The sequence below is a fragment of the Tamandua tetradactyla genome, chromosome 10, assembly GCF_023851605.1.
Source record: "Tamandua tetradactyla isolate mTamTet1 chromosome 10, mTamTet1.pri, whole genome shotgun sequence".
NCBI lineage: Eukaryota > Metazoa > Chordata > Mammalia > Pilosa > Myrmecophagidae > Tamandua > Tamandua tetradactyla.
The window spans coordinates 1642398-1655230 of record NC_135336.1 but is presented as its reverse complement, the minus strand read 5'-3'; the positions used below and the strand labels follow the sequence as shown (position 1 = coordinate 1655230).

At 33.3% G+C, this 12833-nt stretch overlaps 1 pseudogene; it reads right to left on the bottom strand.

The window, feature by feature from the left end:
* Positions 1 to 1791: 1791 nt before the first annotated feature.
* LOC143648889 (olfactory receptor 14A2-like) lies at positions 1792 to 10654 on the bottom strand (annotated as a pseudogene).
* Positions 10655 to 12833: the final 2179 nt, after the last annotated feature.

Sequence of the window (12833 nt, the reverse complement as noted above, 5' to 3'; positions counted from 1 at the left end):
AAAGTACTTGTAAAACACACATCTGGTGATCCAAACATCTGGTATATCCAAAATATATTAGGAGCCCTAATATTCACCAATAAGCAACCCAATAAAAATGGCAAAAGAACAAACTACCTCCTTGAAGAAAATATTCACTTATAAAATAAGCCTATGAAAATGTTCAACATCCTATGCCATCAGAGAATTGCAAATTAAAATAAAGTGAGACAGCAATACACACTTATTAGCATGGCTAACATGAAAAAGCATGCCAACATCAAAGGTTGACAGGGATGTGGAACAATATGTAGTCTCATTCATTGTTCATGGTACAATCACTTTGGAAGACAGTTTGACCATATCTTACAAAGTCTAACATAAGTTTACCATACATTCAAGTAATTTACCCCCTAGGTATTTACTCAAATTAGTTGAGAGCACATGTGAACTCAAAAGCAGTGCATTTTTAAGGCACTGATACTATTCGGTATGATACTTTGGTAGTTCATTCATAACATTCTACATTTTTCAAAGACTGATGGAGCTATATAGTAAAAATATGGACCATATGTAAATGAATGATTAGGTTAATAACTATAATATATCAATATTGATTTATCTCTTATAACTAATATACTATAATAATGCCAAATATTAGTAAGAGGAGAAACTGTGGGCACAGGGTGAGGTGATTTTGGCAACTACTTATAATTTCTGAAAGTATCTTCTGTTACCTAATACTGATCTGAAATATTAAGTGTTCTACATAAAAAAAGCACAACACATCAAAATTCCTTAGGAACAATTTTTTCCTCCATAGATAATTAAGACCTCAGCAAAGTCAATATAACTCACATAGAATAATTCTGGTAAGACACAGAATCTTTAGGTAGATTACATATAAGGCAAAGAAGCACATTTCACATTTCAATGGTCAGTGAATAGATGAAAGATGAAAATCCATTATGAGTGTGTTACAACTTCTATAACATCAGCATCAGCACATATCATAGCTTCTTTTCAGATTCTGATAATAATACAATAAAAAAATTAACCTCACTCTAGGAGAGATAAAGGCCTCTCTGAATGCCGGCATGAAGACACACAGGGATACATGGGTCTTATAGTTTCAGGTATCTGAAATTTTATCTCTTTGAAATCTCATTTACCTGGCTGAGTACTATTGATCTTTGAGAGGTAAGCTCAGGTATACCTTCCTGCATGACTTTGCCTCTGCTTTATGTTTCTATTCTGAGTTTTTTAATGGAATTTTCACCTGTAGAGTACCCTTTAGCCTACTGCATTTTTTCCCTGATTGTTTCTATATCTAATCATTAGATAGTAAATTCTCTTAGGGAATTCATGTATGAATTTCACTGTGTAATCCATGATATTATACCCATTGAACAAATTCAGTCATTTTACTTTCATGAAATGAATCATTTATTCATGATCCATAAATAATATAGGTAAATAATTTATTAAAATATCAAAAATGGAAACAAAAAGGAAAACAGAACTACTTATTTCAGAGGGAGGTATTACAGAGATCATAGATGGAAAGATACTTTTTCATAGAAAGGCATAAATGGGAGTATTGAGACCTGTGGCTTAGCCCCATATAATACAACTATCTGACCTATGAGTCAGTTACTTCAGCTCACAAGTATCCATTTCCTCATGGCAAAGCCAAACATGATTCCATGGCATTCCTCTCTCAGTTCTTTCCATAGTCAAAAATAAGGTAATTTATGAGAACATTATTTGTGATCTGTAAGGCATGATATCACTTGCAGACACTTGGAAGTGTTAAATTCTGACAGCCTGCTGATTGTGTATTTTTGACAGCAAACTCACCAGAGCCTGTTTTACATCCTCACTCCTCAGGCTGTTGTTTGCAGCATCGAGTACTGGAGGTGTCATGCTGTAGATGCCAGAAAGAAGCTTGTCAGTAACAAGTGTAATTGAAGGCAGCATGAGATAAACAAAACCAGCAGTTATAGAAAAATAGTGAAAAATTGTGAGATGGTGGAGACATGTGGAAAAATTCTTTGACCTGCTGTGGGAATATACAGCACAGTGGAGAAAATATAATATAAGAGATCACAATACAGACAAAGTGAGACACACCTACACACATACCAATCCCATTACTTGCATAAACTACCATTAGTCCTTCAGAACAGTGAATCCTTAATACTTAGGGAAAATCACAGAAAAACTTTGAGACTACATTGGAGCCACAGAGGGGCTTAGAAAATGTACCAGCTGTGTATACACCTCCAAAAAGTCTTCCAATGGCCCAAGATATACTTGGGTAAACAAGTGCCAACTTTCATGATGATCCAATAGTGCAGAGGATAGTAGATGGTTATTTAGCAGTCATAGGACATGACTATGAGGACAGGCTTCACACGTTCTGAGAATGAAGTCATTAAAAGTAGCTGGAAGACACATCCTAAAATGGAAATGCAATAGTTGTGAGTTAGGCTCTCAACAGTGAATTTTGGGATTGGGACTGACACAAGGATGACATCTAAGAAGGAAAAGCTCTTTAAGAAGAAGTGCATTGGTGCAAGGATTTGCAGGCCTAGGGTGATGAGAGTGATGTTGATGAGGTTACTCATTTATCTGATAAGTAAATCACTAGGAAGAGCATAACTTGTAAAACCTGAAGCTCTGAGACATCAGAAAACCCTACTTACCAGGAGGAACATTTTTCTTCTCATGACCAGACACTGAAAGATATCTTTTATTATGACCAATTACAGAAGATTTGCCCGTTAATTTTATAAGAAAAAATACTAAAACAATTGTGTTCATTTACTATATTAGACAATGTTATAAAAATTAAAAGAGATTTTCTAACCCCTCAGTTACTGATCTGCAAATATTAAACAATATCCTCTTCCTAATTATGGTTTTACTTGTTTTGAAAACATTATATTTCATAGGCACATCTAAATTTCCTTGTCAGTTATATTTTTTACTCTAATTCTTCTCTAAAATTTCTTGCAATCTTCTATACATCAGAGCTTCATCTTCAACAAAAAGTCACTTTAAATAAAACACCCAATTGTGCCAATTTCATTTTGCATTAGATTTTATTAATGCCTGTTTTAGTATTTCCTTAGACCCAGGCATCCAGCCCATCTTTGCCTTCATGTGGGTAAGACAATAATAGACATTTATTGTATTATCATAAATCTAACTTCATAGACCTACTATCTGCCATGGTCTTGTAGCACAAGATTTAAAACTTGGCAGTCTTCTGAGCAGATCACTCTCTTTCATTATATTGATAATATTTTGCTAACTAGTAATTCTTTTACAAAATTAGAAGATGAAACCAATGTTGTAGTAATTCACCTTGAAAATGGGATGGGCAGTAAATTGGGACATTCTGCAAGAGCCTAGATGCTCTGTCAAATTCTTGGGTGTTGTTTGTTTGAATAATGCAAAATCTATTCCTTTTGTTGTTATTGATAAAGTGCAAAGCTACCATACTTCATGTATTCCCAAACAATTGATGGCTTTTTGCAATCATCTGGATTACTGGAAACCATTTATACATCACAGTGCACAAATTAATAAACTCTTGTACATCCTAGCCTGAAAAAGGAAAATATGAGAATGAAATATTCCCCTACCTGTCTGCATTTGAAAAGGAAAACTTAAACCTTATGCAGGGTGCACCCAGACATACTTAGTGATTGGAATATGGACCATAATGGTATTGATTTGGGGTGGGATTTTTGGCAAAGGCAACAAGCAACACAACCTCCTATTGGCTTTTTGTCCCAGGTCTGGTGAGGAGCCAAACTGTGAAATAGTCCCTTAGAAAAACAACTGTGATGCTTACAATGCATCATTGCAAGTCAAAGGATATGGTAAATACTGTTACTGGAATGTAGGTAGCCTTCCTGATAGGGAAAGTTAACCAACAATATTGTATAAGCTGTTTAGAAAAACTAACTGTCTTGTCCACAGATGTAGACAGTGATACAAATCTCTTGAGGATGGTTTTCAGGAAACCTGTGCTTCCCTAGTGGGACTTGGCTTTGTTCTGGCTGGGAAAGACTGATTTGAAAACTCATTTCCAGCATACTCTGCCTCCCAGAGTTTGCCTCCAGGCAAAAATAACATGATTCAATGAAAGCAGTGCAAGAAGCAATTCCATGAAGGGCAGTGGTTTACTCATTTTAAATGCAGTTGTGCATCACTTGGAGAGGGAGATGGTCTGTATCCTCAGAAGTGTGTGTGGGGGGGTTAAATTCCTGTAAACAGAGGAAGTCCTAAGCAACTAGCAAGTTCTAGCCCAGAACAAGACACTTGCTCAGAAAAGAAAAAGAATTCCCTGCACTTTGCATTTGAACATTTCTGGTAGGAGGACTACCATGCAAAAAAAAAATTCTGCCATATCATTATCTGGTTCTAAACTCAAGAAATAGAAATCTCACAGAATAAGAGTTATCTTAAAATAATAAAGTATAGCATGTGTAACAGAAGATTATAAATAAATAAAATGGAGGACAAAGAAACAGGAAAATATGGTTCATCCAAAGGAAAAGGATAAAAATCCTGAAACACAAAAGAAGACCAGTCTTTACAAAGATAGTCTTTACAAAACTGATCTTAAAAATGCTCAAGAAGATGAAGGAAAATATAAAGTACAAAAGGCTACCAGGAAAACAATGAGTGAATAATATTAAAATCTCAAGAAAAAAGGGATAGAAATTTTAAAAAAGAATCAAACAGAACTACTAGAGTTGAAGACCCTGATAAATGAAATGAAATATTTCTAGAAAGATTTCAATAGATCATAGCAGCAGAAGAAAAAATCCATGAAGATGAAGACAAGATATTTGAAGTGATTCAAGATGGGGAAAAGAAAGAAAAATAAATACAGAAAGCAAAAATATCATGAAACCTCTGGGTCACTGCTTTTGTTTCCTTGATTTCTAAAGCAAATCCCATGGCTTAAATAATAGGAATTTATTAGCATGCAGTTTTGAGGCTAGCAGAAATCTAAATCAAGCCATGATAATTTCTTACAGTGGACTGGTGTTCTGGGGCTGACTGCCAATTGTCCTGTTCCTGGGTACCACTGTCATATGGCAGTGCACATTGTGGCCTCTCCTGAACTCACCTTTCTCTTACTGGTTATATTTACCTTCAGCTTTGTGATTCTTCTAACTTTCCCTTTATGAATTTCATTCTGTTTATAAAACATTCCAGTGACATGATTAAGATCTATTCTGATTTAGTGGGCCTCCTCTTAACTGCAGTAACCTCATCATAAGGTCTGACTTATGATATGTTCACACCAACAGAGATGGATTAAGTTTAAGAGCATGTTTTTCCATAGTACATAGCTCTAGGATACCATAGACACATTCTGGCAAAAAGGGGGCATTATGGGAGTGTCAGAAGGAGAAGAAGGAGAAAAACTGACAGAAGGATTATTCAAAGAAATAATGACAGAAATTTTCTCAAATCTAGCAAAAGATGTGGTATGCACATCCAAAATCCAGAGAACACAAACAGGATAAAACTTTTAAAAAGTACACCACATCACAAATAGATCAAACTGTCAAATGTGAAGGAAAATAGAGAATTCTGAAAGCTTTGAAAGAAAATCAAAGTGCTATATACAAGAGAGTCCCAATTATACTGCATGTCAATTCTCATTAGAAACTATGGAGGCAAGAAAACACTTGGTTGAAATACTTAATGTGCTGAAGGAAAATATCTGACAATCAATAATTTTATATCCAATGAGACTTACATTTAAAAATTGAGAGGAGATGAAGACATTCCCCAATAAATGAAAAGTGAAGGAGTTAATCACAGCTAAATCTGCCCTAAGAGCATTTCTAAAAGGACTTCTTCAGACTAAAAGATAGGACACAAGACAAAGGTTCAGAGTGGTATAAAGAAATTAGGAGCACTGATAAATGTAACTATTTGGGTAATTATAAATGTTGGTATTATTGAATTGTATTTTTTGGTATGTAAATTCACTTATTTCCTACAAATGTTAAAATGCAAATGCTTATAAACAATGAAAAATTTATGGTTTAGGACATACCATGCACAAATATTGGTAACAAGTACAAAAAATTGCATGTGACTGAGGAATACAACGAAAATTGCATGTGTGTGCTATTGAAGTCAAGTTGTTATCAAACCACAAATGTTTGTTACATATTTAGGATGTGAAATTTTAACCCCATCATAACCAGAAAGAAAATAGAGGAAAAATATATTCAGCTAGAAATGAGAAGTCACTCAATATGGTACAGCACAACAAAATCAAGGAAATACAAAGTTAGGTGTTCTAGGTTGCAAGCTGCCAGAATGTGATATACCAGAAACAGAACAGCTTTTAAAAACGTAGTAAGCTGCAAGTTTATATGTTCTAAGGCCATTAAAATGTCCAAGTTAAAGCAAGGTTATGGAAATGTCCAATCTAAGGCATTCAGGAAAAGATACTTTGGTTTAAGAAGACCGGTGACATTCAGGATTTATCTCTCTACTGGAAAGGCACATGGTGAACATGGTAACATCTGTTATCTTTCTCTTCATGCTTCTCATTCATGAATCTCCCCTGGATGTATTTTCCTTCTTTATCTCCAAGGTCTCTGGCTACCTTGGCTCTGGATCACTAAAGCTTTCTTCAAAATGATTCCCTATTAAAGGGCTCCAGTAAGCAACCTCAACCTTGAATGGGAGGAGATACATCTAGATGGAACCCATCTAATCAAAAGTTACCACCCACAATTGAGTGGGTCACAACTCCATGAATAATCAAAGAGCTTCCATCCAGCAGTATTGAATGAGGATTAAAGGACATGGCTTTTCTGAGATATACCACAGATTCAAACCAGCACAATAGGCATAAATGGAAGAATTTCCTAATTATAAATAGACCAACCAATTTTTTAAAGAATAAATCACAAAGGAAATTAAGAAATATCCTGATGTGAATCAAAATGAAACACAACATACCAAAACTGATGGGTTGTCACAAAGGGACCTCTCAGAGGGAAATATATAGCTCCAAATATTTACTTAAAAAGAAGAAAGATTTCATATCAGAGACCTAATCTCACAACTAGGAGAAGAAGAAAAATAACAAAACATTACCAAAGCAAACAGAAGGAAGGAAATAGCAAGGATTAGAGTGGAAATCAATGAAATAGAGAGAAAATCTTAGGGAATCAGAAAACCATTACTTAATTCTTTGAAAATATCAATAAAATTAAGTCTTTTGCTAGTCTGATAAAAAAGAAAGAGAGGGGACACAAATTTAAAAAAGCTATTACTATTGACCTCACTGAAATAAAAAAGGAATATATGATGATGCTATGAACAATTGTGGACCAACAAATAAAATAATCTAGGCGAAATGCAAAAATTTATAGAATGCTGATACTAACTCAAGGAGAAACAGAAGACTTCACCAAACCAATAATTAGTAAAGAGATTGAATCAACAATTAAATACTGGTGGGGAGGTTAATAGATTTCAAACTAGGAAGAAGTTTTTGTTTGCATAGTATATTATTCAAATAAATGCATTCAAACTGATTACAGGATTTAACTGACATATCCTTTCCGTTCTCATTTGTGCAAAAATGCTCTGTAAAGATTCACATATATAGAAAATGTGGATTTTTTCGAGTTCTACTTATTTTATACAATATGACAAATACATTGAAAAATATTAACAATCTGAGATGAAAAAGAACAATTAAAATTTCATACATCATGTAATGAGTTATTAGCAAAATAGTTTTATTCCACAGTAAGATATTATTCCAGAATTATCAGTTGCAACCTTCATATAGTTTAGGTTTTAATATATGTATATTAATACCTCTCCTACTTAATTGTAGGACTGCTGTAAAGCTGACATGATATTGTTTATCTCTGCCTGTCAGGAACAGTTTTGGTACCATTGCATCACATCTAAATTTTTATCTGACTTTTTAGTATCAAGCATTCTTCACCTTACATATCCATATTCATTACTAAGTATTTCCCTATATTGCAAATTTCCTTAGATAAGACATATTTCAAACTCCATAAAATATCTTATTGTAATCAATCCTCCATTATGTTATGTCCCCTTTTCATGTACACACACATATATACAAGACCTGCTAATATGAATTCTCATTCTCCAAAACTGAATAACCTTACACATTTTTCATTGTCCAGCATACAAGATGAATTCATTATTACTAAACTGAAAGACTCATTATATATTGCAATTATCATAATTGTATTCATTACATACATGGGATTTGAAATTTTCGTCAACAATGTCTTCTATCTCTTACTGAAAATTGTTTTATCTTTGTCAGCCCAGGTTATAATACATTTTTAGGAGAACAATGATAAAAGGAGAACCCTAAAATCTGGTAGAAAAAAATTGTTAGATAGATAAGAGCAAAGTTTGAATTCTTGAAGCAAAATAATAATATATTTAAGGTTTAAAACGTAAGAAGAAGAAAAAGACAAGAGCAGAGTGGATGAGAGTGGGGACTATTTAAAGAACACTGTTCTAAAGCTCTTGTACAATACATTGAGTGGAATAATTTTGTGTAAACATAGGCTTTGAGAAGTTAAAGCTGAACATCTTTGCCCTAGATAAACATCAAATTAGTAAATTAAATGATATAGCTAATAAATCCATAGGTATAGATAAAGTAAAATAATAAAATATTTAATTAATTAAAAAAACGATAAAAAGGAAGAAAATATAACATAATAGAGGTAAAAGATGACAGAGCCAAATCCATTCACATAATTAATTTATTAAATGTAATTTATCTAAACACTTAGATGATTTTTTACAAGGTTTTCAAGTGCATTAACTATGTAAAAAGTGATTTTCAGTTATTGCTGCTGAGAATATTGGATATCTACATAAAGAAGAATGAAATTTATCCTTACTTCACACTGAATACAAAAAAAACTCTAAATGAATTGAGCACTTAAACATATGAGCCAAAACTGTAAAAATTCTGTGAAGAAACTATGGGATAAAATCTTTATAACTTTTTATTTGATAGTACTTTCTTAGACTGGATGAAGAAAGCATGAACAGCAAAGTACAAAATAGATAAAATTGACTTCATCAAAGCTGAAAAATTGTGTACACCAAATGATTGTATCAAATAGTTAAAATATAATGCTAACCATTTATCTATGATTTTTATAATGAGAATGTTTAAAGAACTTGTACAACTTAACAACAAAGTCAAATAACCCAATTAAAAATGGGGAAACTACTTGCTAGACATTTCTACAAAAAATACAAATAAATGACCAATAAACCAATGAGAAGATGTTTAACATCACTGGTCATCATGAATATGCAAATAAAAAACAAGAGATACCACTCTACACCCACATGATTACGGGGGTGCTCTGTGCAAGGGATATTTTCCCTTTTTCTAAGGACCGTGGAATGTGTTGAAAAGCTAGATAGCCTAATAGCTAGGCCTCACACACTAAACATGTTAGCCAAGTAGTGAATACAAGGAAAAAGTTATTGAAAGAAATTAAAAGTTCTACTCCAATGAGTACACAAATGATGAGAAAGTTGAAAAGCTTTATTGCTTATATGAAGAAAGTTCTAGCCATCTTCATAGCAAAACAGTGCAAGGAAGAAGAGCAAGTGCTAATGTAGAAGTTCCAGCAAATTATGCAGAAGATCTACCTAAGATAATTTATAAGGATGGCTACAATAAACAAGCAATTTTCTTTATAGACAAAATACCTTTTGCTTGGAAGACTATGCCACCTAGGATGTCATAGCTAGAGAGGCTTCAAAGCTTAAAAGGGGAGGCTGACTCTCCCAGAAATGCACCAAGTCACACAAGAGCTCTGATGGAGATGTAAAATGGCATAAATTTTGTTTTCATGCCTGGTAATACAACACCCATTCTGCAGTTGATGGATCAAAGAGTCATTTAAAATTTCAAATCTTATTATTCAAGAAATAGATTTCATAAGGCTGTAGCTGCCATTGATAATGATTCATATGAAGGATCCTGGCAAAGCCAATTGAAAACCTTTTTATATGGTTTTCTTATCTGCCTTTAAGAATATTCAAGACTAGTGGGAGGAGGTTAAAATCTCAAAATTAATTGGAGTTTGGAACAAGTTCTGTCTAACTCTCATAGATGTCCTTGATAGGGTGAAAACTTCAGTGGAGGAAATAACTGCAGATATGGTGGAATAGCAAGAGAACTAAAATTAGAAGTGGAGCCTGACAGTGTCACTGGATTGCTGAAATCTCTTGAAAAACTTTCATGGATGAGAAGTAGTTTCATTTGGATGAGAAAGGAAAGTGGTACCTTGAGATAGATTCTACTCTATGGTGCTGTGAACATTGTGCAAATGACAATCATGGATTGAGAATACTACATAAATTTAGTTGATAAAGCAGTGGCAGGGTTTGAGAAGCCTAACTGTAATTTTAAAAGGAGTTCTACTGTGGATAAAATGCTATTAAACATCATAGCATGCTACAGAGGAAACTTTCATAAAGGGAGGGGTCAATTAGTATGGCAAATTTCATTGTTGCTTCATTTTAAGAAATTGCCATAGGTACACCAACCTTCAGCAAACACCACATTATCAGCATCCATCAACATTGAGGAATTTCCCTCCACTCATAAAAAGTTTATGACTTACTGAAGACTCACATGATAGTATTTTTCAGCAATATTTATTTTTAAATTAATATATGTACATTTTTAGACATAATGCTGTTGCCCACTTAACAGAAAACAGAATAATGTAAATATTACTTCTAATTATTAGGAAAGAAAAAACATTCATATGAAACTCTATTATGATATCCATTTACTGCAGTGGTTTTGAACAGAACTGGCAACATCCTTGAGGTATGCCTATATAGTCTATGATTCTATCTACATATGAGAATCTTGTAAAAATAAAGCTAATATATAATTACATGAAGGAGATAAATGACTTCCTGGGTTTATGGGAAGAATTTAATTGACTATGTGGGCCATGAAAAAACATTTGAGGCTAGTTAATTTGGTTATATTACTTGGTTGTGTACATTTAATGTACACAATTATCACATTGTGTAAATATGTACACATATTGTACATACATACATGTAAAAAAATCATTGCATTCTACTGACACAATGGGTGAATTTTAGTGAGTATCAATATCATAATCAAAATTATTTTAAAAGTCATTTATTCTATTGACTCTTGGACAGTGATTTTAATGAGATCACTATTAATAATGTGGGCAGATATAGACCATTTCTATATAATAAACATGCTTAGTTCCCAAGGTCAATTAATAACATTAATATCCCATGTTTATATTAACTGCTTCCACAAATGCCCAAATATATCATGGTGTCTTCAACGTTCTAATAACCTGTTTGGAATTTCTTCCTTCATTAATATTTGATAAATATTTGATCCATGCAGCATTTATGTATAAAGATTGATCTTTTATTTAGTTTTCATATGGGCTAAATAGTTTTCAAAAATCTGTAGGTTGATTAGAACAATTTTTCTCTTGAGTAATTTGAACAAGCACAAACTAATTTCCCTTATCAGTGCCCACATGTGGTTATCATCTAGATTTATTTCATCAGTCTCCTACAGTGTCATTCTTTCTTTCTTCTGATACCAAAGTTTATCACTCTTCCAAGCCATTTACACATATTCACTGAGTTACTGCATGTAAGCCCTTTGTAAATGGCTCACCATTGGCAGCTAACACAGTGAGCAGAATTGTTCTCTACACACAGTAGTATATTTGTTATATGTTGTAAAGAGATGCCAAGGTATTATGGATATTTTTGTAGCTCTTCAATACAGGCATAATTTGTATTTGATATGCTAGTGAAAATAAAATTCTAATAGCCCTTGTGGTGGTTGAAATATTGAGGGATACTCTATCTTTGAAGTGTGACTACTGTAGACAATGGCAGCTAATAAAGCCACATAGGAAGCTTTTCTTTTTAGTCCTATGGAGACATTGCTGTTGGTCCTATGCTCCTTTTTCTCAGTCCCACAGGGAGAGCACTCTCACTTATACCATGTGGAGTCTCGAGGTAGAGGACAGCTCTCCAGAACTCCAGATGTTGAAATTATGAAAATATTTCTCACATATGGGATCTCAGCTCATGACTTTACCTCACTTTGGCCACAGTGAAGAAACACATCTGAAAAATAAACTTAGAGTATTTGGTATTTACAATATAGATGCTATGGGTGAGCTTATGACACAGGGTGAACACAAATGGATTCCCAGCCAACAGCAGTGTGGATATTTCTTAGTTTATGTCCCTGTGATCCCATCATATGCTACATAGGCTCCAATACATAGCATACTGACAAGAAGTATTTGCAGGAAATTTTAACTAATAAAATTCTCATTCCAGAAAAATATCCAAGCTGAATACAGACTGTGAGCATGCCCGTGGAAACATCAATATTTTCTGCTGGTTTTGGAAGTAATGACGATGCAAGCCAAGTAATGGCATAAGTATTTTATGATTTTAGATATGTCTTTAATCAGAGGCCATACACTTTCTCGTTTGGCATGTAAAAGTAATTAATATATTTTGAAAATTAATAATACAAACTGAACAAAAATATTTATAAATTTCTTGATTTTTATTTGCATTTTTTTGAAAAAACAATAATTGATTTATAATTGATTTTCTCTACTGTTCAGTTCCCTCCTAAGTTAATATAAAACTGAGAAATACATAAACAAAAATTTTATAAGGAAGAATTAAATAAAATATGGAATGTCTTAGAAAAAGGGAAGAGA